A 25,272-nucleotide genomic window follows, 5' to 3' on the forward strand; every position below is an offset into this window, starting at 1 on the left:
GACCGTAGCCAAACGCCGTCAAGTCGGACAACAAAGTCAACGTGACTATAGTGCTCAAGCGATAGAACACAGCAGCAAACCAAAGAGGATATGTTTTATATATATATATATATATATATATATATATATATATATATATTACACACACACACATACATATATACATAAATACATACATACACACACACACACGCAAGGCAACATGTGGAAGGCATTATTTTTTCCCAGTATATTTGTATTATCATTCTATGTTTGTATTAACCAGACCTCACATATAAATAGGCCGACTCACAGCACAATGCACGGAACTTAAGATCAAGCCATGAGATCAATGCGACCAAAATAAAAAGTATCATTTCACCACAAGGTGGCCGCCGAGTGCGGACCTGAACACACGTCATTGAACTTTTAACCAATGAGAACCATTCCGCTGTAGCGGAGGTGTGGACAAGCCAGTTGCAGCCACCGTGGACCGCGCTGCCAAGTCGGACACAATTCTAGCCATCATGCATCGCTTTCAACCCACAATACATCACGTTAGGTAGCGGCTGCAGGCGGCTACATCAAGTCGAATTCGCCTAGTATGTTCCTTCCTCTGTCCCAGTGACAGTCAGTGGTTTCCACTGGACTGAACTGTAAAGTTCTCCAGGACAATGACGTCCTAGAATGTAGAGAAGTGGGCTGGTTTCTGGAAGCTTCAGACCCTCCATAGACTGCTGAGCTTCACCTGGCGGTGTCTGTCTGTCTGTCTGTCTGTCTGTCTGTCTGTCTGTCTGTCTGTCAGACCTGTGACATCACTTCCTGTTTTGAGGGTCCATCTTGTTGAACGGAGGGTAAATGTGACCTTTCATCTCTCGTCCCTCATTTCCATCTAAAGTCTTACCAAACGCCTTTCAGTAGAGAACTACAAACAGGAAGTAGGACCATATAACAGCTGTTGAACAAATGAATGAACAAATAATCATTTTCATATCGGTGTAATCCCCACAGGCACAAATAGAAAGTTAAGCATAAGAATATTGCACAAATACGTTGACTAAGGCATATGATTTTAATCATATTTCACATATTAAACAGTAAATATAAGCGGCTATTTCAACAAAGAAATGTCCTTTTTCAGAAAAATCACGTTCGCAAAAAATCTAGAACTCTGCAAAGAATCTGGATTATGTCCACGATATGAAATGTTGAAAATGTCGGAGAATATTGTTTAGATATGTGATCGGTAGGAAAAACAGTAATTTTCTTCTAAGTAATCAAAATCCTCTCCCGACGTAAAGCTGCTAGAATCACTTTTATTTCCATATCGATGGTTGACGAGGAAAGGACGGACATTGTTTTCAGTTGGTTCAGATTTCGGAAAAAGACAGACATGTAGGAGAAACTCAGGGTTTGTTGAAGCAAACCTACAAGCGAGCAGGTTAGGTTCACAGAGTTGGTTACTATGGTAACTGACCTAAAGGTTGAAGGTCTGGATTATTACTTTTATCGTGTTCTTTCTTATTTTATTGGTTTTAACCTACATGTCACCTGTTGCTTTTACTATTCTTTATTTATCCTTTAGCTTTTTATTGACTTGTCTTATAGATTCTAACTAGATGGTTGCTTCTTTTTATGTATTTTTACTCCTACTTTTTAAAGGATTTGATTCACATGCATCATTGATCACATCTGGTGCTTTTATGCACACAAGGGCTGAAGTTGGGTCTCAGCTTTGGTCGGGACACTGCCCAGCAACCCCACTGTCTAGCAGCTACGCTACTACTTACTCTCTGGGTGGGTAAATAGCTTCGGATGTCTCTTTTCTTTGTCCAGACCTGCAAACTCAGAGGGGCTGAAAAAGGTGACATATTTGCCAAATAAACCTGAGTAGGGGGGTTTGCCCCCCCCCCCCCCAAAAGATTTTTCTGTGGTTTTAACACATAAATGAAGCATTCTGGTGAACTCTGAGAAGAAAATAAGGGAAAAGACAAGATTTTCTTCAGGTAAAAAAACAAACAAATGTAGTAACAGATCAACAACAATAAGCACACAAACACTTATGACAGTACATGTAATCATACAAACCCAGCAGAGGCTCTGAAGCAATCATTCATCAATCTACACTCAACAACAATATAAACGCAACACTTTTGTTTTTGCTCCCATTTTTCATGAGATGGACTTAAAGATCTAAAATTCATTCCAGATACACAATATTACCATTTCTCTCAGACATTGTTCACAAATCTGTCTAAATGTGTGATAGTGAGCAGCTTTGCTGAGATAATCCATCCCACCTCACAGGTGTGCCACATCAAGATGCTGATCTGACATCATGATTAGTGCACAGGTGTGCCTTAGACTGTCCACAATAAAAGGCCACCCTGAAATGTGCATTTTTTTGCTTTATGGGGGGTCTGGGGACTCAGAACCAGTCAGTATCTGGTGTGACCACCATTTGCCTCATGCAGTGCAACACATCTTCTTCGCATAGAGTTTATCAGATTGTCAATTGTGGCCTGTGGAATGTTGGTCCACTCCTCTTCAATGGCTGTGCGAAGTTGCTGGATATTAGTGGGAACTGGTACACGCTGTCGTATACGCCGGTCAAGCACATCCCAAACATGCTCAATGGGTGACATGTCCGGTGAGTATGCTGGCCATGCAAGAACTGGGACATTTTCAGCTTCCAAGAATTGTGTACAGATCCTTGCAACATGGGGCCGTGCATTATCTTGCTGAAACATGAGGTGATGTTCATGGATGTATGGCACAACAATGGGCCTCAGGATCTCATCACGGTATCTCTGTGCATTCAAAATGCCATCAATAAAATGCACCTGTGTCCTTCGTCCATAACAGATGCCTGCCCATACCATAACCCCACCACTACCATGGGCCACTCGATCCATAACATTGACATCAGCAAAGCGCTCACCCACACGACGAACACACGCGCTGTCTGCCATCTGCCCTGAACAATGTAAACCGAGATTCATCCGTGAAGAGAACACCTCTCCAACGTGCCAGACGCCATCGAATGTGAGCATTTGCCCACTCAAGTCTGTTACGGCGACGAGCTGGAGTCAGGTCAAGACCCCGATGAGGACGACGAGCATGCAGTTGAGCTTCCCTGAGACGGTTTCTGACAGTTTGTGCAGAAATTGTTTGGTTATGCAAAACAATTGTTTCAGCAGCTGTCTGAGTGGCTGGTCTCAGACGATCTTGGAGGTGAACCTGCTGGATGTGGAGGTCCTGGGCTGGTGTGGTTACACGTGGTCTGCGGTTGTGAGGCCGGTTGGATGTACTGCCATATTCTCTGAAACGCCTTTGGAGACGGCTTATGGTGGAGAAATGAACATTCAATGCACGAGCAACAGATCTGGTTGACATTCCTGCTGTCAGCATGCCAATTGCACGCTCCCTCAATGCTTGTGGCATCTGTGGCATTTTGCTGTGAGACAAAACTGAACATTTCAGAGTGGCCTTTTATTGTGGGCAGTCTAAGGCACACCTGTGCACTAATCATGATGTCAGATCAGCATCTTGATGTGGCACACCTGTGAGGTGGGATGGATTATCTCAGCAAAGCAGAAGTGCTCACTATCACACATTTAGACAGATTTGTGAACAATGTTTGAGAGAAATGGTAATATTGTGTATCTGGAATTAATTTTAGATCTTTAAGTCCATCTCATGAAAAATGGGAGCAAAAACAAAAGTGTTGCGTTTGTATTTTTGTTGAGTGTAATTAAAGTATATACATTTAAAGTACTCATACATATGCATACCAATTTCTAAAAGCACAAAGGACATATCTCAGGACCTACAGACACCCTGTGCTCAAATAAAGTATCGTCAGTAATTATGAGACATGGGATGGCTCTAATTAATTTCTTGTCTCAACCTTTAGCCAGGCCCAGCTCCATCTGCACCACAGCCCTGACGCTAGCTGTGTTACATAGATAGCGTCTTCCATTCTCTCATTCTTGAAAAGAAGTGTCCAGATATTATCTGCTGGGTCAGCGCTCCTTCTTCATAATGACATCTGTTAAAATAATTACCCGTTGGTATAGAACTGGAGGAAGGAGATCGGAGTCAGCTCAAGGTCCAAACAGGGATTTAATCTTGATCAAGAGGAGAATTCACAGAACAACATGCTGGTCTGTTGCAAAGTGTAGACTCAACGTATTGTGAGACAAACATGATATTTATCCATCTTCTTGTGGGTGTGTTTTCACTCAGTTCACAGGGATGGAAGTCATAAACTCCGATGTTTATCTAAACCTTGCATGGGTCGCAAACCCCACCTGGGTCATAAACCACACCCATGTCGCAAAACACCCATGGGTTGCAAAACACACACAAATGGCCACAGGCCACACGTCACAGGTCACAGGACACATTTACATTCACCAAACCTTCTCATGTGTAAGTCTTCAGTTCAGATGCCTCTCATCAAGAAGTACAAAATTTCCATATCATATCCCTCCTGTTTATGCTGATTCTAAGCATAATCATAACATACATTTTGTGAAGTGTGAGAGCAAAAACCCTATCAGGCAGTTCAAAACATTCTTATTATCCATTATCCTTCTAGAAAGGGAAACTCTCTCACGGTCCCGCTGCCCCGGCAACCACCCGCAGGTACTCCATTTAACAAGGCACAGAAATTATATAAAAATAAGCATAAATTCAAAAGCATTTTGATTACATTGTTGCCCCCAAAAACAAAACATAAATGTCCTCGCCAAGCTAGTCAACCTATCGGGCTTGGCTACGGACCTATCCCTACCTAGTTAAACTATCCCTTGCACGTAAAAAGAACAAAAACAATGGGGTCACCTTCAATATGTACAAATGCTGTGAATATTTTTCTCCTAAGTGGCTCTAGTCGGCCAATTCAGAAAACTACAACTTCCGTTAGATTTTCTGTAGTCTCATCATAATCAGTAGAATAAACATATCCTTAGTCCGTGGTGTCCTTGTCCTCATCAAAGAGGTTACCATATAAATCATCATCTATCAGATCAGAAGTAACATTTTCTTGTGCTGCATTCTCATAGTCCCCTCGGTGATCATCGGAGGTGGGGATCCTTTCGTACAGCATAGTTGTTTTAGTCACAGCGGTGTCAATGAGTCTCTGTAACAGTCCTCTCAAACAGGGGATACAACAACATCCACAAACGATTAGAATGGTAATCATTACGGTTACAGATAACATCATAGTTTTTATAGAACCTGCCCATTTTCCAAAAATGTCCTGGAGCCATCCTGTCAGAGGATCTTCAAAACCAGAGTTTTCAGCTAACTCTGCAGATAGAGAGGTTAATCCATTCAACGCCTTAGTGATGCTGCCATCAGGTGCTGTATTGTTGGGAATAAACGTACAACACATATCTCCAAACATTTTACATACTCCTCCTTTTTCAGCCAACAACATATCTAACGCCATCCTATTCTGCCATGCCATTAAACTAGTCTTATCTAACTGTTGATGTATGCCCCCAATTGCTTCCTTAGTGTAATTTAAAAATCTCTGTTGGTTATAATAGACGTAATTTATCCAATCCACATTTTTATTAACGGTTACCCACCAAGCCAGGAGTGATTCAAATCCTGCAGCAACCTGATTTCTGGCTTTAAACTCATCAGGAACACCTCGAGGAACACCAATTGCATCTATATAAACTCTGTTGTCAAAAGATCCTGCTGGTGCATTTCTCTTTGTTCGTGAATTATGTGTCGTCACTTTTTCTAATGTCGTGTCATATGGTAAAATATATGTCGGCATTAATAATTGTACCATAGCACAAGTTCCCTTCCAATCAGTTGGTAATTTTGCTCTGAGTATCTTACCTCCACAGAACCACCATACATCAGCTCTGGCCATCGTTTGATCATTCACTATGTCATCAGTGACATTGCTCTCACCCTTAATTACATCAATGATGGTTTTACAGGTTGTCAATACTCCTACTGACACAGTACCTCTGCTTCGTGTCAAGCAGGTATAATTCCCGGTGTATGGCGTAAACCAAGGTGGTTTAATCTGTGATGACACTGGGGAACAGAAGTTTCAAAGTGGTGCAGTTTGTAGCACTCTCTGATTTGTATAATTCTAGCATGCAACGAAAACCTTTTGGATCATTATCTGGATTAAGGGGAAAAGGCACTGTGCCTAACCCCGGCCTGGCTGCTGCACATGCTAGACAATTGGAAGAGGATAACTTGCTGTTTCGGGCTGTGTGAACGATCCATTGTAGCCATACATTTGAGTCTGTGAATCCTGTTTCTAGGGCATACGTTACCTTCATATTTCTTATGTCTATATATTTTACAGGATTATTTTTCATCGAAGTCGATTTGGTTGGTGTGGCTGTTACAGATGTTGTCTGATTTCTCGGGCTTGGGGACACTATTATATGGAATATCCCAACCTTGTTTATTCCACTCCCCCCATGCTCCTATACCTGGCCTTGTGTCCCTATATTTGAAATAAAGAATGCAATTGTGGTCACACATAAAACAGTTATCAAGCATAGCTTTAAATCCGGCATGGTGAATGCTTCTACTTATCTGACAGTGGTATTTGTGCTCTTTTGCAGTGTGTGAGATGGATCCAAGTCTGTCTTTCAGCTATGCGGACTGCTGTGGGTGTAGACAGTAACACTTGATAGGGTCCTTCCCAGCAGGGAGCTGACCAATCCCCCGCCTCAGGACTTTGATAAACACCCAATCTCCTGGGTTTATTGGCCCTCCTGTTGGTGCTGGATCTGTAGGAGGAGATACTGTAGAGATAACACATTTGTTCTTCATCATTTTTGACATGTAGTCAACGATTGTTTCAGTCAATCTTGTATCATCTCCCTTTGTATCTATTAGCGGTACCCTAAATGTCCTTCCATATAATATTTCAAATGGTGATAATCCTGTACTGTTAGGTTGAATGTGTAAGCTTAACTCTACAGCTGGTAGACATGTTACCCAACTCTTCCCTGTTTCTTCCATAGCCTTCCTCAGTTTTGCTTTAAAAGTTCCATTGTTTCTTTCCACCAGTCCTGCTGACTGTGGATGGTAACTACAATGGAACCTGAGTTGGATTGAAAATATTTCCGATAGCTTTTGTATTACTTGATTCCTAAAATGAGGACCGTTATCACAATAAATCTTTTCTGGAAAACCATACCTTGGAGCTATTATTGTAGCCAAAATTTTGGCCACAGTTATTGCATCATTGTTCACTTTTGGTGTAATTTCTACCCATTTGGAGAACATATCCACTATCACTAAACAGTATTTCTTTCCTTCGGCTCTGTTTAATTCAATAAAATCCATACAGATACATTGGAATGGGTATGTCGCTTCTGGAAATGTACCTGGTTTAGGACGTAGTCTACCTTGAGCATTATGCTTAGAGCATATCAATCATGAGACACAAAAATTTTTTTGTGTAATTGTGAAATCCATATGTAGTAAAAATGTTCTCTATTGTGGATACCATCCCTCCTGTTGAGACATGGGTAATCCCATGACTCAATATCGCAGCAAATCTAAATACATTTTTTGGTAGTATAGGCTTTCCGTCGAGGCTCTCCCAAATCCCCGTTTCTGTCTGTGTGGCTCCTTTATTTCGCCACATGCCTTTTTCAGTCTCCGGTGAACTATTTTGCATGTCTCTCAAAATGTCATGATCTATATGTGTAAGCGTAGTCTCAGTAGTATAAATGTCATCTACATTTTTCTGAGTAGTAGCCGCTCGTTTTGCTTCCTCGTCCGCTTTTTTATTCCCCATTGAAATAAAATCTTTACCCGTAGTATGTGCGGCACACTTGCATATTGCAACTTTTCTTGGCAGTTGAACGGCATCCAGTAGCTGCAAAATGAGATCTTTATGTGTAATAGGTTTCCCTGTAGATGTTACCATGCCTCTATTTTTCCACTGTTGTGCAAACACGTGAAGTGTCGAGAATGCATACTGGCTATCTGTATATACAGTTATATCTTTATTTCTCCCTATTTTGCACGCCTCTGTAAGTGCAACAAGTTCTGCTGCCTGCGCAGAGAAATGCGACGGTAAGGAGCCTGACTTCAAAACCTTGTCAGATGTTACTACAGCATATCCACTTACATTTGTCCTGTCAGGATTCTTTTTACATGAGCCATCTACAAATATCACAATATCAGCAGCATCAAGTGGTACATCGGTGAGATCTGGTCTTGGTAAAACTCTAGCACTAATTTCTCCTACACAATCATGTGCTATTCCATCTGTTTCATTTGGTAGCAGGGTTGATGGGTTTAATGTAGTGCATCTCTCTATAGTGAGATGTGGCTGTGACAGTAGGATAGTCATACAACTAAGATGTCGCGCTGGTGTGACATGTGACACCATAAGTGTCAGTGGGTGAAATAACACTATAGAAGCAGAACTCTGCACACTGAGTGCAGCTGCCTGTACTGCCTGCAAACAAGGTGGCATAGCCTTTGTGATGTTATCAAGTTTTGATGAATAATATGCAATAGGTCTCTGTTTTCCTCCAAATGGTTGTGTTAGAACACTAGTCATAAAACCAGATCTTGCATCGCAAGTCTGAACAAACGGCTTTGAGTAATCAGGGAAAGCTAATACTGCTGAGCTCACTAGAACTTGTTTGAGTCTAACAAAAGCATCATTAGTTTCTTGAGTCCATGTTATTTTGTCTTGAGCTGCCATAGGTTGGTCATATATAGTATTTTGGAGCGGTTGTGCTATTTCAGCATAATTAGCAATCCATTGTCTGCAAAAATTAGTCATACCTAAGAAAGACATCATTTGTCTTTTGGTTGTAGGTTTTGGTGCTTGTAAAATAGCTGTTTTCCTTTTTTTGTCTAGATGTTTACCTGACTGTGAAATCTTAAAACCTAAATATTTTACAACCGTTTGCCACAATTGTAATTTATTTTTGCTGACCTTATGTCCTTGTTCAGCTAAGAACTTTAATAGAGCTAAAGTGTCAGTTTTGCAATCTATTTCAGTTTTAGATGCTATTAAGATGTCATCCACATATAATAGTATCTGGCTTTTACACGGGGGTTCAAATTTTGCTAAGTTTGCGGACATGGCCATAGAAAAGAATAGTTGTCAGTAGGCAGTCTACCACCGCCTTCATTTTTTCTGATTATTCTAATTGTTCTGCATGCTCCCGTCTCGCATAGAAAACAAGTTTTAAAGTTTTATAATTGTTAACCAATAATCTGGCGATCGGTAATCGGTTTTTGATTCATGCTTAAAAATATTTCAGCACTTTCTAGTGAACATACTTCTTCTTCCTCCTCTTCTGTGTCTTGGTGTGTGTGTGTGTGTGTGTGTGTCCATGCATGACCTGATTTATTGAAGTCACGCCGATGAATCATCAACTCGTCTGGGTCTCCCTGCTCCTCCTCTCCCCCGCCAGCCTCCTTGACCTCTGCCCTTTGGAGCTCTACGTTCTCGAGCCCAATGTCCAAATTTACCACAACTGTAGCAGCTCTCATCTCCAAATCTCCGTCCTCCCCGTCCTTCTCCTCTTCCTCTCCCTCTCCAGGCTCCACGGCTAACATTGCCTCGGAAATACACATCAGTAAATGAATTAGCATAATTTTCATCATCATCATCATCATCATCCATGACAAATATTTCACTTGCCTTTTTTGTTCCGCCTTTCTTGGCTTTTCATGGTCAGTCGTAGCTTGTATCCCAGCAGTTCCAACACCAATTAGGTGCTTCCTACGGCTGTTGCTATCGGTGCAGGAGTGGAGAGAGTAGATGCGAAGAGAGAGGGAGGGCGAAGGAGTGGAGCTGAGGCCTGGACAAGAGGCGGTGGTGGCTGAGGGATGATGGACGGGGGAGGGTGGAGACCCAGAGGCACATACTTGTCATCCTGTTTATCTCGGTTGGAGTACAAAACAGGATAAAGTTTATTACATACTGAATCTTTTTCTTTTCCTTTTTCACCTTTTCTTCCTATCTTTTCCTTTCTTCAACCTCACTTTTCTCAATTTCTTCTTTACATTGTCTCACTTTCTTTTCTTTCTGCTTCTGCATTCCTCTCTTCCTTGCTTCTGCCTCTTCTAACCATGCTTTCGCCTGTGTGTATCCCTCTTTGTTCTACCTTTTCTCACTTCCCTTTAACCTTTCCTCTATCTTTTTTTTTTTACCAATTCTCTGCATTCTTCCACCTGCAACTTTCCTTTAAACCTTTTTCCCACTTCTTTATATATTTTACATGATCTAGAGCTTTCTGGCTCATTCATTTTGCATCTCATTTATATTGAACCTCGTCAGGTTCACAACAATATAAAAAAAAAAAACAACAACAACCTAAAACAACTATTACAATTTCCCAGCTTGAATTTGTTAGTTATTTGTTTATTTATTTATTTATCTATTTAATTATTTTCAATACGTATTTTATTTAAACGTTTTTTCTATTTTACCGGTCTTTTCATTTCTTTCCTTTTGAGTACTCTTACCTATGGGTCTCTAACCCTTTCCCTGACGTCTTTTTGTTTTCGCAGGCCTTCGGGATTAGTTTAATCCTTGTCCTCCCAAAGACAGTTTACCTGGATTTAGGGTCCTGCCCTAAATCTAAGAGAGTCCTGCTCCCCCAAGCCTGGGCTTGATTCTATTTATTTCCTTTTTCCTATTAGGTCCTTTGACCTATTCTAAGAGATCGATCCCCCAAGTTCCCGACTTGCTTTACTTATTAGAAATTTCTTACCCTTTCGATGAGTCTCTGACTCTGTTTGCCTGGCTGGTCCGTCTCCCCTCTGTGGTTGGCCCCGTCACCGCCCCCTCTTCAGAGGACCTGGCCTCCTGTCCCAAACGAGGCTATATGAGCCCCGCGGTGGAGGTCTTTCAGAGGGTTTCTATTTCCTCTGCCTTAAGGTCTTCAGGTCCTCTTGTACGAAGAGAGGGAAAGATATTGGGGCCCCACGTTGGGTGCCAAAGTGTTAAAATAATTACCCGTTGGTATAGAACTGGAGGAAGGAGATCGGAGTCAGCTCAAGGTCCAAACAGGGATTTAATCTTGATCAAGAGGAGAATTCACAGAACAACATGCTGGTCTGTTGCAAAGTGTAGACTCAACGTATTGTGAGACAAACATGATATTTATCCATCTTCTTGTGGGTGTGTTTTCACTCAGTTCACAGGGATGGAAGTCATAAACTCCGATGTTTATCTAAACCTTGCATGGGTCGCAAACCCCACCTGGGTCATAAACCACACCCATGTCGCAAAACACCCATGGGTTGCAAAACACACACAAATGGCCACAGGCCACACGTCACAGGTCACAGGACACATTTACATTCACCAAACCTTCTCATGTGTAAGTCTTCAGTTCAGATGCCTCTCATCAAGAAGTACAAAATTTCCATATCAACATCTGAACTGATGTTGGTTGTAGGCTAACGTTAATACACAATTCAGTCACGTTAGCTGACGTGCTAACTAGCTGACCAGCTTTCCATTATAAACTTGTTGGAAAAGGTAACGTTAGGAAAAAGGAATCACGACACACTTAAACTTCATTTAACATTAAACATCGTATTATATCGTTGGCAGATAACGAGACTTACCTCAAAGCGAGTATCATTGAAAAGTGAAGAAGACGACGATGCCGTTATCTTGACGTTCCACCAAAGATATTTTATTGTGAAGGAGATCACACTCTGAAATGCCAATAGTCTCACTCCAGTCTATGTGAAATTATGCCAACGACCCCCCCCCCACCTTTGGATCTACACGATTCACGTGAATGACATATTTGGACTGAAAACGGTGAACTTTGCTGAAAAATATTCTATTCAATGCATTATGTAAAATAACATTCTGTTATATTAAAATATATCAAAATATTGGTTGGAACAAGTCTGTCTTTCCCAAACTTTGGTTGTGACTTGTCCTTATCGTCCCGATGCAAACTTCCGCCCTCGTGCACACATCAAACTGTGCAGCTCTAATGTGATCATCACAGGTTAGCGGCTGCATGAGGACCATGAGGGAGAACATGGACGTCCCCACTATTCTGCAACAGCAGTGCTGTGTGAAGAGAGTGCAACACATTTCTTTGTCACACGGCTAATATGGTGTTAACGTGGCACAGTTGGTGTCTCCCTGCCTTATTACGTGGAGCATCCACAGTTAGTGAAGTGTTGTGTTGTCTGCTTGTGGACCTCGGTGTCACAGTGGGACAGAGACCACATCAGCTTCACCCTTAAGCCACGAGTACACGGGAATGTGATGGAACATGGCTGCAGGCTGTGGTGTTGTAACCATGTGTTCTGGTGTTCATGATGAACTGATGGTGGAATTGTTTTGAGTCCAGTTTGAATCACTGAATAGTTTCATGACATCTTTTTCTCTGGTGTCTGGTGTCTTTTCTCTCTCTCTATTTGATCTTCTATCATCTCTCCAGACTCTGTCAGGCTGCTGAATGGGACTAGTCTGTGCTCAGGCAGACTGGAGGTGAAGTCCAACCAGTCCAACCAGTGGTGGTCCTCAGTGTGTGAAGCTGACTTTGACCAGCAGGATGCAGAGGTGGTCTGTAGGGAGCTTGGCTGTGGGGCTCCTTCAGTCCTCCAGGGGGCGCTCTATGGAGACGTGGGGGCTCCAACGTGGACCAAAGAGTTCCAGTGTGAAGGCCATGAGTCTGCTCTCCTGGACTGTAGAAGCTCAGGCTCAGATAGAAACACCTGCTCACCTGGCAAAGCTGTTGGACTCACCTGCTCAGGTAGAAGAGGAGCTGCAGCTTTGATCTGGTTCATTTCTGTTCTCATCAAACTCACTTTGCTCTTTGACTGACGACTCTCTTCTTTCTGTTCAGAGCCTGATGATGTCAGGTTGGTGGGAGGAGCCAGTCGCTGTGCTGGAACACTGGAGGTGAGACAGGGAGACTGGAGACCAGTGTTTGACTATGTCTGGACCCTGAAGGAAGCAGCTGTTGCCTGTAGAGAGCTGGACTGTGGCTCTGCTGTTTCTGTAAGGAGAGAGGAGTCCTCAGACAGACCTGTGTGGTTGATCTGGTCTGACTGTGTTCATTCTGGATCCACTCTGAGGGAGTGTGCAAGATCACTCTCCTTTTCCTCCATCCTGGATCTCACCTGCAAAGGGAAGCCCCTCAGTGACATCATCTATGACAGCAGTGTTCCCAGTATGTTCCTTCCTCTGTCCCAGTGACAGTCAGTGGTTTCCACTGGACTGAACTGTAAAGTTCTCCAGGACAATGACGTCCTAGAATGTAGAGAAGTGGGCTGGTTTCTGGAAGCTTCAGACCCTCCATAGACTGCTGAGCTTCACCTGACAGGACACACCTGTCTGTCTGTCTGTCTGTCTGTCTGTCTGTCAGACCTGTGACATCACTTCCTGTTTTCACAGTGTATCTTGATCTCATTCTAATATTTAACGCTAGATTGTGGGCTTTAAGTCTCATGTTGTGTAATAAAAGTTTTCAGACATATCTTTTGTGTTTGATAATAATAGTAACCATAATTATAACGACAATAATAAAGGTTATTTATAGCACTTATCAAAACAAGTAGTTACATCATTCTTTATAAGGGAAGACATCAAGAGAGAAAAGGAGAGAATAAAATGCAACATACACACATTTCCAGATATTTATGAACAAATATGAATAAATCCAAATTAATTCTTAAAAAATATATCAATCTGAACGTGTTCACAAACTACAGGTAGCATCTAACAGGATGTAACTGTTTCTATGACTTCCTGTGACGTCTATGAAGACTGCTGGAAAGTGTTGGACTGGACGGCAGCTTTTAGGCTCCGCCTCCTGCTGCTGCCGTCTGATCTCGTCTACTTTCCAGGCGAGGAGCAGTTCATCTCCAACGAGCCTCATGTGACCGTTCATCATCTCTCTGTCTTTACAGACCTGCTGCTGCAGCCAAACATCTCTGTGTCCTCCTCCATGGACGGGGTCTCCGAGGCCCAGCAGCAGGGGTTTCAGGCATTCAGGCGCTCCACCTTCATCGTCTTCTGCTCCGTCCAGCCACAGTACCCAGGAGGCTCCTTCCAGCTCACCTTCACCTCCTCCAACTCAGCACACAACTACACCCAGCCAGCTGTCAATCACACTGCCCACTTCCTGTTTCCTGCTGCAGAGCCCGCCCACCAGGGACGCTACAGCTGTGTTTATCACGTCCATGTTCTTTCACACAACCTCTCCTATGAGAGCCGTCTGCTCTCTGTCACTGTCGTAGGTAAGCTGACTGTTCAATTCCTGATTAGCATGACTGAAAGAAGTGAAATGTAATAATATTCTTTTAGATTTAGGTTTAATCCCACAGACACAAAAAGAATGTGGCTGCAGCTGAAAATGAAGCAGAAGAATATTGTGCAAACAGGCAGCCTAAGACATATGGTTTTAATCTTATGCCAGATTGCCGGTCTGCCCATGCTCGGCAATAAACTCCTTTCTGATTCTGATTCTGAACATCGTGTCCCGACGTCAGGCTGCTCCAATCAATGTGCTTTCATATCTATTAGGTGGAAGTTTAGGTCTCTGTGGAACAGAGGACCCAGAGTGTCCCTCTTCTCAGGCTTAACAAACTCAGAGTTTGAACTAAACCTGCTTTCTGGAATCCAGCCCTGATCTAGTGAACAAAGTGAAACCAGGTCTGTAAATGGTGACAGCAAACAATGGACTGGAGGACAGAATGCCAGGTCCCTAGTTTGTGTTGAATGGCAGCTGTTGGAGTCATGATGAGTCATGTGATGACTGTCCATGTGTTTGATCATCAGATCTGAGACCTGTCATCATCAGAGTGGTCACCGTGCCGCTGCTTCTGCTGTTGGTGAACGTTGGCCTTTACTTCTACTTTAAGGTACTGACACATGTCTGTTGTTGAGAGCACTGACTCAGTCTGTGTTCATTGACCTGGAGAGAGGAGCCATGCAGGAAGTCACATGTCTGTGTGCTGTCACGTCTCTCCAGGCCAGCAGGGGGCAGAAGCCGGGCAGACGGGAGGACGTGGAGCCGGATTACTACAACCTGGGCGTTGGTGCAGCTGAAGGAGGGCCGACTGAACAGGAAGGAGCTCGGGGAGCAGAGTAGCACCTCCAAGGAGCTCCTCTCACATCCACATGGGTTTCTAACACACCGACACCAGCTCATGTTCATACGCATGTTCCTCTGGAAATATGACTCATCACATTTCTACTATATTGTTATTACTCTGGACATGAAAAGATGTCCATGTTGAAGTGGGGGGGTTGGAGCTAGGTGCTATCTCTGAAGCGTGAGGATCTGCTGGTGATGCTTCTGTACCTCTTCCCTGATGGTAAAAGAGTGAACAGGTGATGTGCTGGGTCGGAGGGGTCAGTGGGGATGTTTCTAGCCTTCCTGATGATTCTGGTGTCATAGTGTGAGGCGATGGTAGGCAGACTGCAGCCAATGACCTCGGAGGCTCTGTGCACTACTTTCTCTCTGTTGCTAGCCCAAATGTCCTCAGCTGACGCTTTGCTGACAATGACACTGATGTTCAGGTCCCATGAGAGGGACTGGTGTATGGTTGGACCTAAGAAGCAGAAGGAGGAGACCCTCTCAACAAGCTGGCCATTGATGGAGAGGGGGAGGTGTTGGGCTGCCTTCTTTCTGAGGTCAACCATCAGCTCTTTGCTTGTAGATGTATTGATGATGAGGCTGTTGTCTTGGCACCACCTCACCAGCTGTTCTACTTCACCCTGGTAAGCACCCTGCCGCTTTCCTGATGTTTTGATGGTGGAGCAGCCTTCTGACATCATGCTCTGAGATTGAAAAGGGGGGGACCAGCCAACCTAGGGTGGGGGAGGCTGAGAGAGCTGGTCTGAGTTTCACTGGACTCCAATCTACAGTAGAAATGCCACAATTACAATCCCATCTCCACATTAACAACCTGTTTGAGCCCCTCCAGTCTGGTGTTCACCCCCTCCACAGCACTGAAACAGCCCTCGGCAAAGTCCTCAATGACCTCCTCGCTTCTGCTGACACAGGTTCCCTCAATATCCTCACCCTCCTCGATCTGAGCGCAGCTTTCGATACCGTGAGCCCTAACATTCAGCTCTCCAGGCTCCAAGACCTCGGTATGGAAGGTACCGCACTCAGCTGGCTCCAGTCATACCTTTCCAAGAGATCCCACTTTATTTCCCTCCATAACCACACCTCTTCCTCAGCCACGGTCACACAGGGTGTTCCCCAGGGATCTGTACTCGGCCCCCTCCTCTACATCATCTCCATCCTCCCCCTTGGTCACATACTTTGTCAGTTCAACCTGGACTTCCACTGCAATGCAGACGACACCCAGATTTACCTCAGCAGGAAATCTCCCCCCTCACACCCCCACATCAACTCCTGTCTGTCAGCAATGAAAACCTGGATGCAACACAATCTCCTCAAATTTACCACGGATAAAACTGAACTCCTCCTCCTCGGCTCCAAATCCACACTCAGCAAAACAAACAACCCCACTGTCATCATCGACGGCAACACCATCTCCCCCTCTCCCCAGGCCCGCAACCTTGGCGTAATGTTTGACTCCCCCCTCTCCCTTGAGCCCCATATCCACGATATAGTTAAAACCTCCTTCTGTCATCTCCGCTATATTGCCAAGCTCAGACCTTCATTCCTCCACGGCATCAACTCCAGCTCCACAAACCGACTCCAACTGGTCCAGAACCCAGCCGCACGTCTCATCAGCCTGTCCTAAAGAACCTCCACTGGCTTCCCATCTCCCACCGCATCCCCTTCCAAATCCTGGTCCTCACCTAGAAGGCACTCCACCATCTGACCCCCCTCATCTCCCTGACCTCATCCCACCCTACCAACCCTTGCGGGCCCTCAGATCCACATCAGCCGGTCTCCTCTCCATCCACAAATCCAACCTCCGCAGCTTCGGGGCCAGAGCCTTCTCCAGGGCAGCTCCCAGGCTCTGGGACTCCCTTCCCCAAACCATCGGTGATTCTGAGTCCCTCACCATATTCCAGTCCCGCCTCCAAACCCATCTCCTTTCTTTCATTGTTTTGTCTGATTGTCTGTTCATCTCTTGTCTGTAAAGCGTCTTTGGGTTCAGAAAAGCGTGATATAAATTGAATGTTTTATTATTATTATTAGAAATCCTTCAGCCTCTTAGGAAGGGGGGCTCACATGATGCTTGGTCTTGTAGTTAGTGATTGTGTGCCGGCCCTGCCAAACCCCCTTAGTCATGGACTTGGAGCTTGTTTTCAGGTGCGACTCTAGAAGTGGCTTCAGCTGTTTGAGCTGCCTTTTGAAGTTGCTATTTAAGGAGTTTATATTGGTCTTTGTCGCCACATTGAAATGCAGCATTTGTCTCACTGCATAGGTGCCTTACTTCCTTGTTGAAGCGAGGCTTGTTGTTGCTATGGTAACAGGTTTCTTCATGGAGATGTGGTTGAAATCTCCCAGCACCTGGACTGCAGAATTCTGTTGGAGGTCCCAGAGACCGTTTTCACACCGACTTCATCTAGTAGTCACATGTCATGACTTCACGTCAGCGCCCCCTTGTGGTTCACATGGCTCATTGTTGTTGTTGAGTCGATTTGGGCAGCAGGACACATTTAGCTGAAGAGAATCACAATGCACAGCTTATTTTTGTGATGAACAAATGTTTATATTTTATAACAATTCTGCTTCATTTTGTACATAAAGTGTTGACTTAATGTTGTACTTTATAAACAAGTATATCATTTTGTATTTCAGGATTTTACTCTTATTTATCATTTTGCTAATTTCTTAACAGTTGTATTGATTTTGCTATTTTTCACAAGTTTTGAGCTCATTTGACTTAGTTTAAGGAATGTTGTTGTTTATCGTGACTTTATTCATCAATGTTTTATATGATGAGAAGAGAAAGCAAAAAGCAAAATGAAACAAAAATACCAAAAACTAACAAATATGAGGCCATGGGATGATCAGTAAATCCAAGTAAATTTCAAAATAAAAGTCTGTATATAGAATAATGGTTAAGCATCTGTCTCAGGGAGTTTGCTCATTTTTGTAATGAACAGATTTTGATGAGAAATATGGTCATAACTAAGCAAACACTCTGAATAAACATAAGAAACATATGCAGCAGGTTGATGCAGTTGAAGTAGAACATTGAAATCTTGACTTTGTATATTTCTTTTGGAATTACAATCGACCACAAATCTCTCATTTCATGTTTCTATGTTCCATTGTATGCCTATATTTGATTTCTAGACTATTTCATGTGGTACGTTGTGGTTTTGAAGTGCTGTGATTTAGTTTTGGACACATTTAAGGAGCTTTGTTGGAGGAGCCTGAGATCTGTTCAGCGTGTTGGTTTGTTTGAGATTTGTGAAGACAGACTAAAGAGAAGACAGACTACGACGTGCCGTTCACTATTTATTCACAATTCTATCATGAAGTCAAAGCAAGCCCAAGGACTGTTTGTGTTTGGAAAATGCTGGTGCATGGCAGTGATTGTAGTCCCAGTGTTTGGACTTCAAAACAGATGCATGAATCACCCAGGTGTTCATGCGGATGGTAATCTATGGTCCAGTGAACTAGCAGTACTAGCAGGCTCAGTGTAATGGTAAGGCTCACATCATCAACAGTGTTCCAGTCAATAGAACGGAGCAAAGCTCCCCATAGTACAAGAATAACATGGAACATGGCTCTTAGTGGTGAAGTCCAACATGGAGGAATCCTCACATCCAACGACTGCTCCTCTGGAATCTTTGTGCAAATGAAAATAAATACATATATATTACATCATGTGATGTATCTGTCTGTTTTTTCACGTGACACACTCTGAAATGAACGTCTACATGTTGCCACATTTAGCTTCTAACAGTTAAAAAAGTGGTGAGTATTTTAAAGTCACTTTTTACCATATTTACAGCAATATTTGTGAACTTTGTCATATTGTTTTTTATTGTGTTCCAGCTGAGAGCAAACAGCTGACGAGTTGGCAGAGAGCATTCTGGGACCAAACAGTTCCTCCAATCAAAAGTCCAAAGTCTGTCTCCGTTTCCGATTGGTCTCTTTAATGTTGTAAAGAAATGTTTGACTCCAACGTGTCAAATCATTGTTCTAAATCACTTTGCCAGTTTTTAAATTCAAGTAGTTTCACATCATCATGTGATCAGTCTTGGACCACTTTGAGTGGTATCTATCATTTATAAATATAATATTAAAGAATAAATAATGGCAGTAATAAGATAAAGAGACACTGGTGATGGTATTTTCAGTTTACTGAGATGGGGTCCGACTCCCTGTGGTGTCTTGCTTATTATTATTATTATCATTATTGTTATTATCGCTATAGTGTCTAATATGTGTGCGATGGTCCACAGGACTGTAGTTGAAACAGTGATTGACTTTAGAATGATCCTGTATGGATCCGTCAGTCTGCATTTCATGTCAGCACAACCGTATGAAAGCATCCCATAAAGGTCACATGTTGCCATGACAACACAGAGAAACACGGAGTGTTTTCTCCAACGTTTCACCGGACTGAATATGGAGAAGACAACATGGCGTCTGAAGCCGGTGGCCGCACGTATTCCTGTGAGGCTGAGGAGAGGACGTTCAGACTTGGCCTTGGACGCTAACAAATGGACCGGAAGCAGCGGAAGGTAAACAAGACGTTGTACTTCTCTGCGGGGTTCTTTCCGTTAACTCGTTACACGCTTCTATTAACGACAGTTCAACACGTAGTGACGGAGAAACCGAAGCTTTGTGAACCACTGAATCAATACGAAGCAATGTGTGGAAACGTTCTGTTTGGATCCAGTTAAATATGGCGACATCTGCTGGCCAATGTTTGACATTACATGGAACGAGTTAAAGGGATAGTTCGGAATTTTGGACATAAGACCAATATTTTCCAAGTCAGCCAGTGTGTTCGAGACGTCTGGAGAGGTTTCAAGAAATTTCATTCAGTTCTTCTAGTTGCCGAGTTAGCTTGTGCTATGGCTAGCGCAAGTCAATCATTCAAGCTAGCATGGCATTAAAAACACTCATACCGACTCCACAGTGCACCCGAGGCAAATCAATTGCAACGGCAGACTATCGATGTACATATCTGTGATGATAGAATGTTTGAAATAAAACCAACCTTGCATTTTGATATAACCTAGCACTTATAAGTTACCGGTTCTATAATAGTTTGTTTACCTGCTGTCATTGCTACAGACACAGAGTAGCCTGCAGTGCTAGTTTCTTCAATCTCACAGAAATGGCCACTTTTGGAGAATATACTGAAACTTTTGAAGACTCTGATGAGGAGGTTTTTTTCCACCCAAACCCAACCGTACCTGTACGAGCCTGAATATACAGAGGAAGAATTGCGCGAGAGGGATGCTCAAAGGGCAGAACGTGAACGAGTGTCCGAGATAGCCCCCGCTGGAGCTGAGAACCGGGACCGAACAAACGGAGACTGGTGGTGCGAGGAGAGAATCCCCGCAACGCGTCCAAGGGTTTACGGTTCTCCAGACGGAGCAGAGGTTCAGGTTCACGGTGCGTAATTGTGGGTTGGCTGGGCCATGGGCTGCCCGGTGTTTGGGTGAGGTCCAAGGGCTTTTCACCCAGGACTGAGGGCACGAGGCCCGACTGTTCAGCATGGGTCAGGTCTCTATTTAGCGGAGGCATTCCCCGCAACGCGTCCAAGGGTTTACGGGTCTAAGGATGGAGCAGAGGTCCGGGTTCGCGGTGCGTAATTGTGGGTTTGCATGGCCGTGGGCTGCCCGGTGTTTCAGTGAGCTCCAAGGGCTTTTCAGACAGCCTTGGGGGCATAAGTGCTGACAAATCGACGATGTTTAGGTGCAGGGCTGTAAACTAGCGGTCGCCACTCGCCAAATGCGACTAAAATATTCCCCTGGCGACTTAATTTTGGAGGGATACATGCCACTGGGGCGGGTAAATGTTTGTCCCGATGGTCGTGCTCTTGCAATAAATTATGCATGATATTACAAAACATTTTAGTAGCTATAAACTGATAAATTATGAAGGTAGCAAACGTCAAGCTAAACCGGTGATTTGTTGTGTGTCACACTGAAGTAGCTCCCCCGACGTCACTGCGTCAGCGCTCATTAAAAGTTTGGCGCAGTGAGTGACGCCTGGTTCACACCGGCCGTGGAAGCGCCGCGAATAGGCGCGTAGCGGAGCCCGCTTCCTTTCGGCGCCCTTGTTAAGCGATAGTGTAGTTCACACCAGACACGGAGCGCCGCGAATAGGCGCGGCCGTCCCGCGCCGTGAAGCGATCGTTTCGGCGTCTGCTCTATTTTTTGCGCGTGCCGCGAGCGAACGCGTCAATTCTGGCTGTAAATCACACAAAGAAACACGAGACAATCCGGTCAATTTTCAAAATAAAAGCAATTTTCAAAATAAAATACCGCGATTGACAAATGCGATCATATTTGTGTATCTCAACTCGCACTGGGAAACAGGAAGAGACAATACATTTAATAAATGTGAAGAGTAGATAAACAAATATGCGTATTTCTACGGTATATCCTCTCTCTCTCTCTCTCTTTGCAATGTTTGAGATGAAATTAATGAAATTCAATTCATAATATTAAAATGTATTTCTAAATAATACTTTGGCCTCTTTTTAAGCATGTACTTCTCTATAATACTGTTATCTCAATGAAAAGCACTGAAACAGATGTATATGCAACAAAAAGAGGCAATTTATTATTTGGCCGGTAAAAAAATGTACTTGGCCGGTAGATTCTTTCATCTACCGGTCCCCTTGGCAGGTGAGCCAAAAAGTTAGTTTACAGTAGGGATGGGTAAAAATATCGATTCAGCAATGCATTGCGATTCTTTCCCACGCAATTCAATATCGATTCAGCAATCTTCTGAATCGATTCAAGCCCCTGGCCAGTGGGGGCGCTGTGACCGACATCCTCGTGTGATTCGCGCTGTACGGACGGGGGCCGCACTAGACCAAACCATTACAATATGGCGACTGGAGTGAGTACAGCGTACACACCGGCCGCGGAAGCGCCGCGAATAGACGCGTAGTGGAGCCAGCTTCCTTTCGGCGCCCCTGTTAAGCGATAGTGTAGTTGACACCAGACGCGGAGCGCCGCGAATAGGCGCGGCCGTCCCGCGCCGTGAAGCGATCGTTTCGGCGTCTGCTGTATTTTTTGCGCGTGCCACGAGCAAACTTTTCAAAATAAAATACCGCGATTGACAAATGCGATCATAGTTGTGTATCTCAACTCGCACTGGGAAACAGGAAGAGAAAATACATTTAATAAATGTTAAGAGTAGATAAACAAATATGTGCATTTCAACGGTATATCTGCACTACTACTGTCTACTACCATAGCTTCCACGGCCGGTGTGAACCCGTTACATGCACTGTAGTTCAGTGTTTAAGCAGTGTCCTGTTTTATCATGCCATGAGTTACACCACGGCTGTTCATAAGGCATGAAACTAAATAAATTATTTGAAAAAATGATCTGGTACTCTTACTTGTGTATTTCTACTTGATACTGAATCGATATCGAAGCATTTCAATCAATATCAAATCGAATCGATATTGAATCGAATCGTGACCCAACGAATAGAAATCGAATCGAATCGTGAGATTCTAAACAATACCCAGCCCTAGTTTACAGCCCTGTTTAGGTGTGTATTTACCGGCTGGATTCTGAGCAGCGCGTCTTAGAGTTTTGAGTCCGACGGAGCAAAGTAAAATTCTGCTGCTGCTGAGAAACTAGTCCCTCAAAAATTGGATGATTCATGCGACGCGAGGTTAGTTTTGTTTCAAATATTATTCTATCAACACAGATATGTACATCGACAGTCTAGTGTTTTAATTGATTTGCATCGGGTGCACTGTGGAGTCGGTATGAGTGTTTTTAATTCCATGCTAGCTAGAACGATTGCTCTAGCCATAGCACAAGCAAACTCGGCAACTAGAAGAACTGTTAAGGCCCTGTTCTGTATGTGTGACCTTGTTGATTTTGCTCTGCTGCTATGAACTTAGACGAGACCGGTTGGATGGACCACTGGACTTGTTTATTGCTGCAACTGAAACATGGGAACAACACACAACCAGCGTGTCAATGAAAGATGTCAGTCTGTTCCTCGAACCACAGCGTAACGTTACTCGCTTCTGCACAGTGATCGTTTAGTGATAACATTTTTTAGCATACTTGAAAATAAAATATAAAACACATAAGATCATAATGGCCTGCATTTGTAACGGGTTGTAAATAGTCTGTGAAAATGCCTGCATAAATGGGGACAGTGCCATCTGCTGGTGTCAATGTTGCATTGCGGCACAGGGTTAAAAGAAGTGACTTATGGGTTATGCGCCTTGCAACACCGATCAGTCTTTCCCATGAACCCCCTAGGGCTGGGTATTGTTTAGAATCTCACGATTCGATTCGATTTCTATTCGTTGGGTCACGATTCGATTCAATATCGATTCGATTTGATATTGATTGAAATGCTTCGATATCGATTCAGTATCAAGTAGAAATACACAAGTAAGAGTACCAGATCATTTTTTCAAATAATTTATTTAGTTTCATGCCTTATGAACAGCCGTGGTGTAACTCATGGCATGATAAAACAGGACACTGCTTAAACACTGAACTACAGTGCATGTAACGGGTTCACACCGGCCGTGGAAGCTATGGTAGTAGACAGTAGTAGTGCAGATATACCGTTGAAATGCACATATTTGTTTATCTACTCTTAACATTTATTAAATGTATTTTCTCTTCCTGTTTCCCAGTGCGAGTTGAGATACACAACTATGATCGCATTTGTCAATCGCGGTATTTTATTTTGAAAAGTTTGCTCGTGGCACGCGCAAAAAATACAGCAGACGCCGAAACGATCGCTTCACGGCGCGGGACGGCCGCGCCTATTCGCGGCGCTCCGCGTCTGGTGTCAACTACACTATCGCTTAACAGGGGCGCCGAAAGGAAGCTGGCTCCACTACGCGTCTATTCGCGGCGCTTCCGCGGCCGGTGTGTACGCTGTACTCACTCCAGTCGCCATATTGTAATGGTTTGGTCTAGTGCGGCCCCCGTCCGTACAGCGCGAATCACACGAGGATGTCGGTCACAGCGCCCCCACTGGCCAGGGGCTTGAATCGATTCAGAAGATTGCTGAATCGATATTGAATTGCGTGGGAAAGAATCGCAATGCATTGCTGAATCGATATTTTTACCCATCCCTAGAACCCCCCATATGGGATGAGTGCGGCGGGTTGAAAACCCAAGAGCACCCCTTGCTCTGGAGGTAGGCTGTTATGTTTCCATCTTCTGTATTAATACTCAGCTCTTTGCAAGCTCCCACGAAGTTAGTCCCTCTGTCAGAGCGGAGAAGTCTGGCTGGGCCACGGATTGCAAAGAATCTTCTGAGGGCATTAATGAAGCTGTCGGTTGTCATGGATTCGATGAGCTCGAAGTGGACTGCTCTGGTGGACATGCATGTGAATATCACTGCCCAGCGTTTACTGTGTGCACTTCCTCCTCTTGTTCTCCGTGTCGTGATGGCCCACGGCCCGAAGACGTCAAGGCCAACGTTGGTGAACGGAGGCTCGGGTGTGAGTCTATCGGCAGGTAAGTCTGCCATCTTCTGCTCCTGTAGCTGTCCACGTAGCCTGCGGCAGGTCACGCATCTGTGGATGACAGAAGACACCAGACGCTTACCGCCAATGATCCAGTAGCCTGCTGCTCTGACGGCTCCCTCTGTTATGTGTCGCCCCTGATGCACCACCTGCTCGTGGTAAAACCTCACCAGGTGAGTGGCGATGTGGTGTCTGCCTGGAATGAGCAGCGGGTGTTTCTCTTCCTGTGACAGGTCAGGAGCCGATGTTAGACGACCTCCGACCCGCAGCAGGCTGTCTTCGTCGGTCACTGGATTTAGTTTTTTGAGGGGGCTTTGTTTAGGAAGTGGCTTACCCTCTTCAAGGAGTTTCCGTTCCTCTTCAAAGGCCTCATGTTGAACAGCACGGATAATCACACACTTTGCATGTGACAGTTCGTTTGTGGTGAGTGTGTCTCTGAAATGGCTCCAGCCATGACGTTCTGTGCTGGCTACGTTTCCCTTGAAAGATGCAGCAATGTGGATGAGTCTGGCTGTGACATTGCAAAGGTTTCTCCAGCTTGAGAATCTTGTAAACCGCTGTGTGCCCAGCCGGGCATCCGTTGTCCTGGTAGCCAGAGCGGTGACCTCAGGTCGGATCTCAGCGTCTGTGTTAGGCTCCACCAGGGTGAAGCTGTGAGACCCCCAGGATTCCTCTGGATTGGT

The 25,272-nt window shown here is 44.2% G+C and overlaps 1 long non-coding RNA gene across 2 annotated transcripts in view; it reads left to right on the plus strand.

The window, feature by feature from the left end:
- Positions 1 to 12,422: 12,422 nt before the first annotated feature.
- Positions 12,423 to 25,272, plus strand: part of LOC311009676 — a 47,220-nt gene continuing 34,370 nt past the window's right edge. Inside the window, exons 1-2 of one of the 2 annotated variants that reach the window (XR_014596671.1) lie at positions 12,423 to 12,740; positions 12,834 to 12,914. This is a non-coding gene — a long non-coding RNA (uncharacterized lncRNA). Of the gene's footprint in view, positions 12,741 to 12,833; positions 12,915 to 25,272 lie in introns of those variants that run through there. The other variant, XR_014596670.1, reaches the window with a different exon arrangement.

The sequence above is a fragment of the Eutrigla gurnardus genome, assembly GCF_963514095.1.
Source record: "Eutrigla gurnardus genome assembly, chromosome: 24".
In the NCBI taxonomy this organism is placed as follows: Eukaryota; Metazoa; Chordata; class Actinopteri; order Perciformes; family Triglidae; genus Eutrigla; species Eutrigla gurnardus.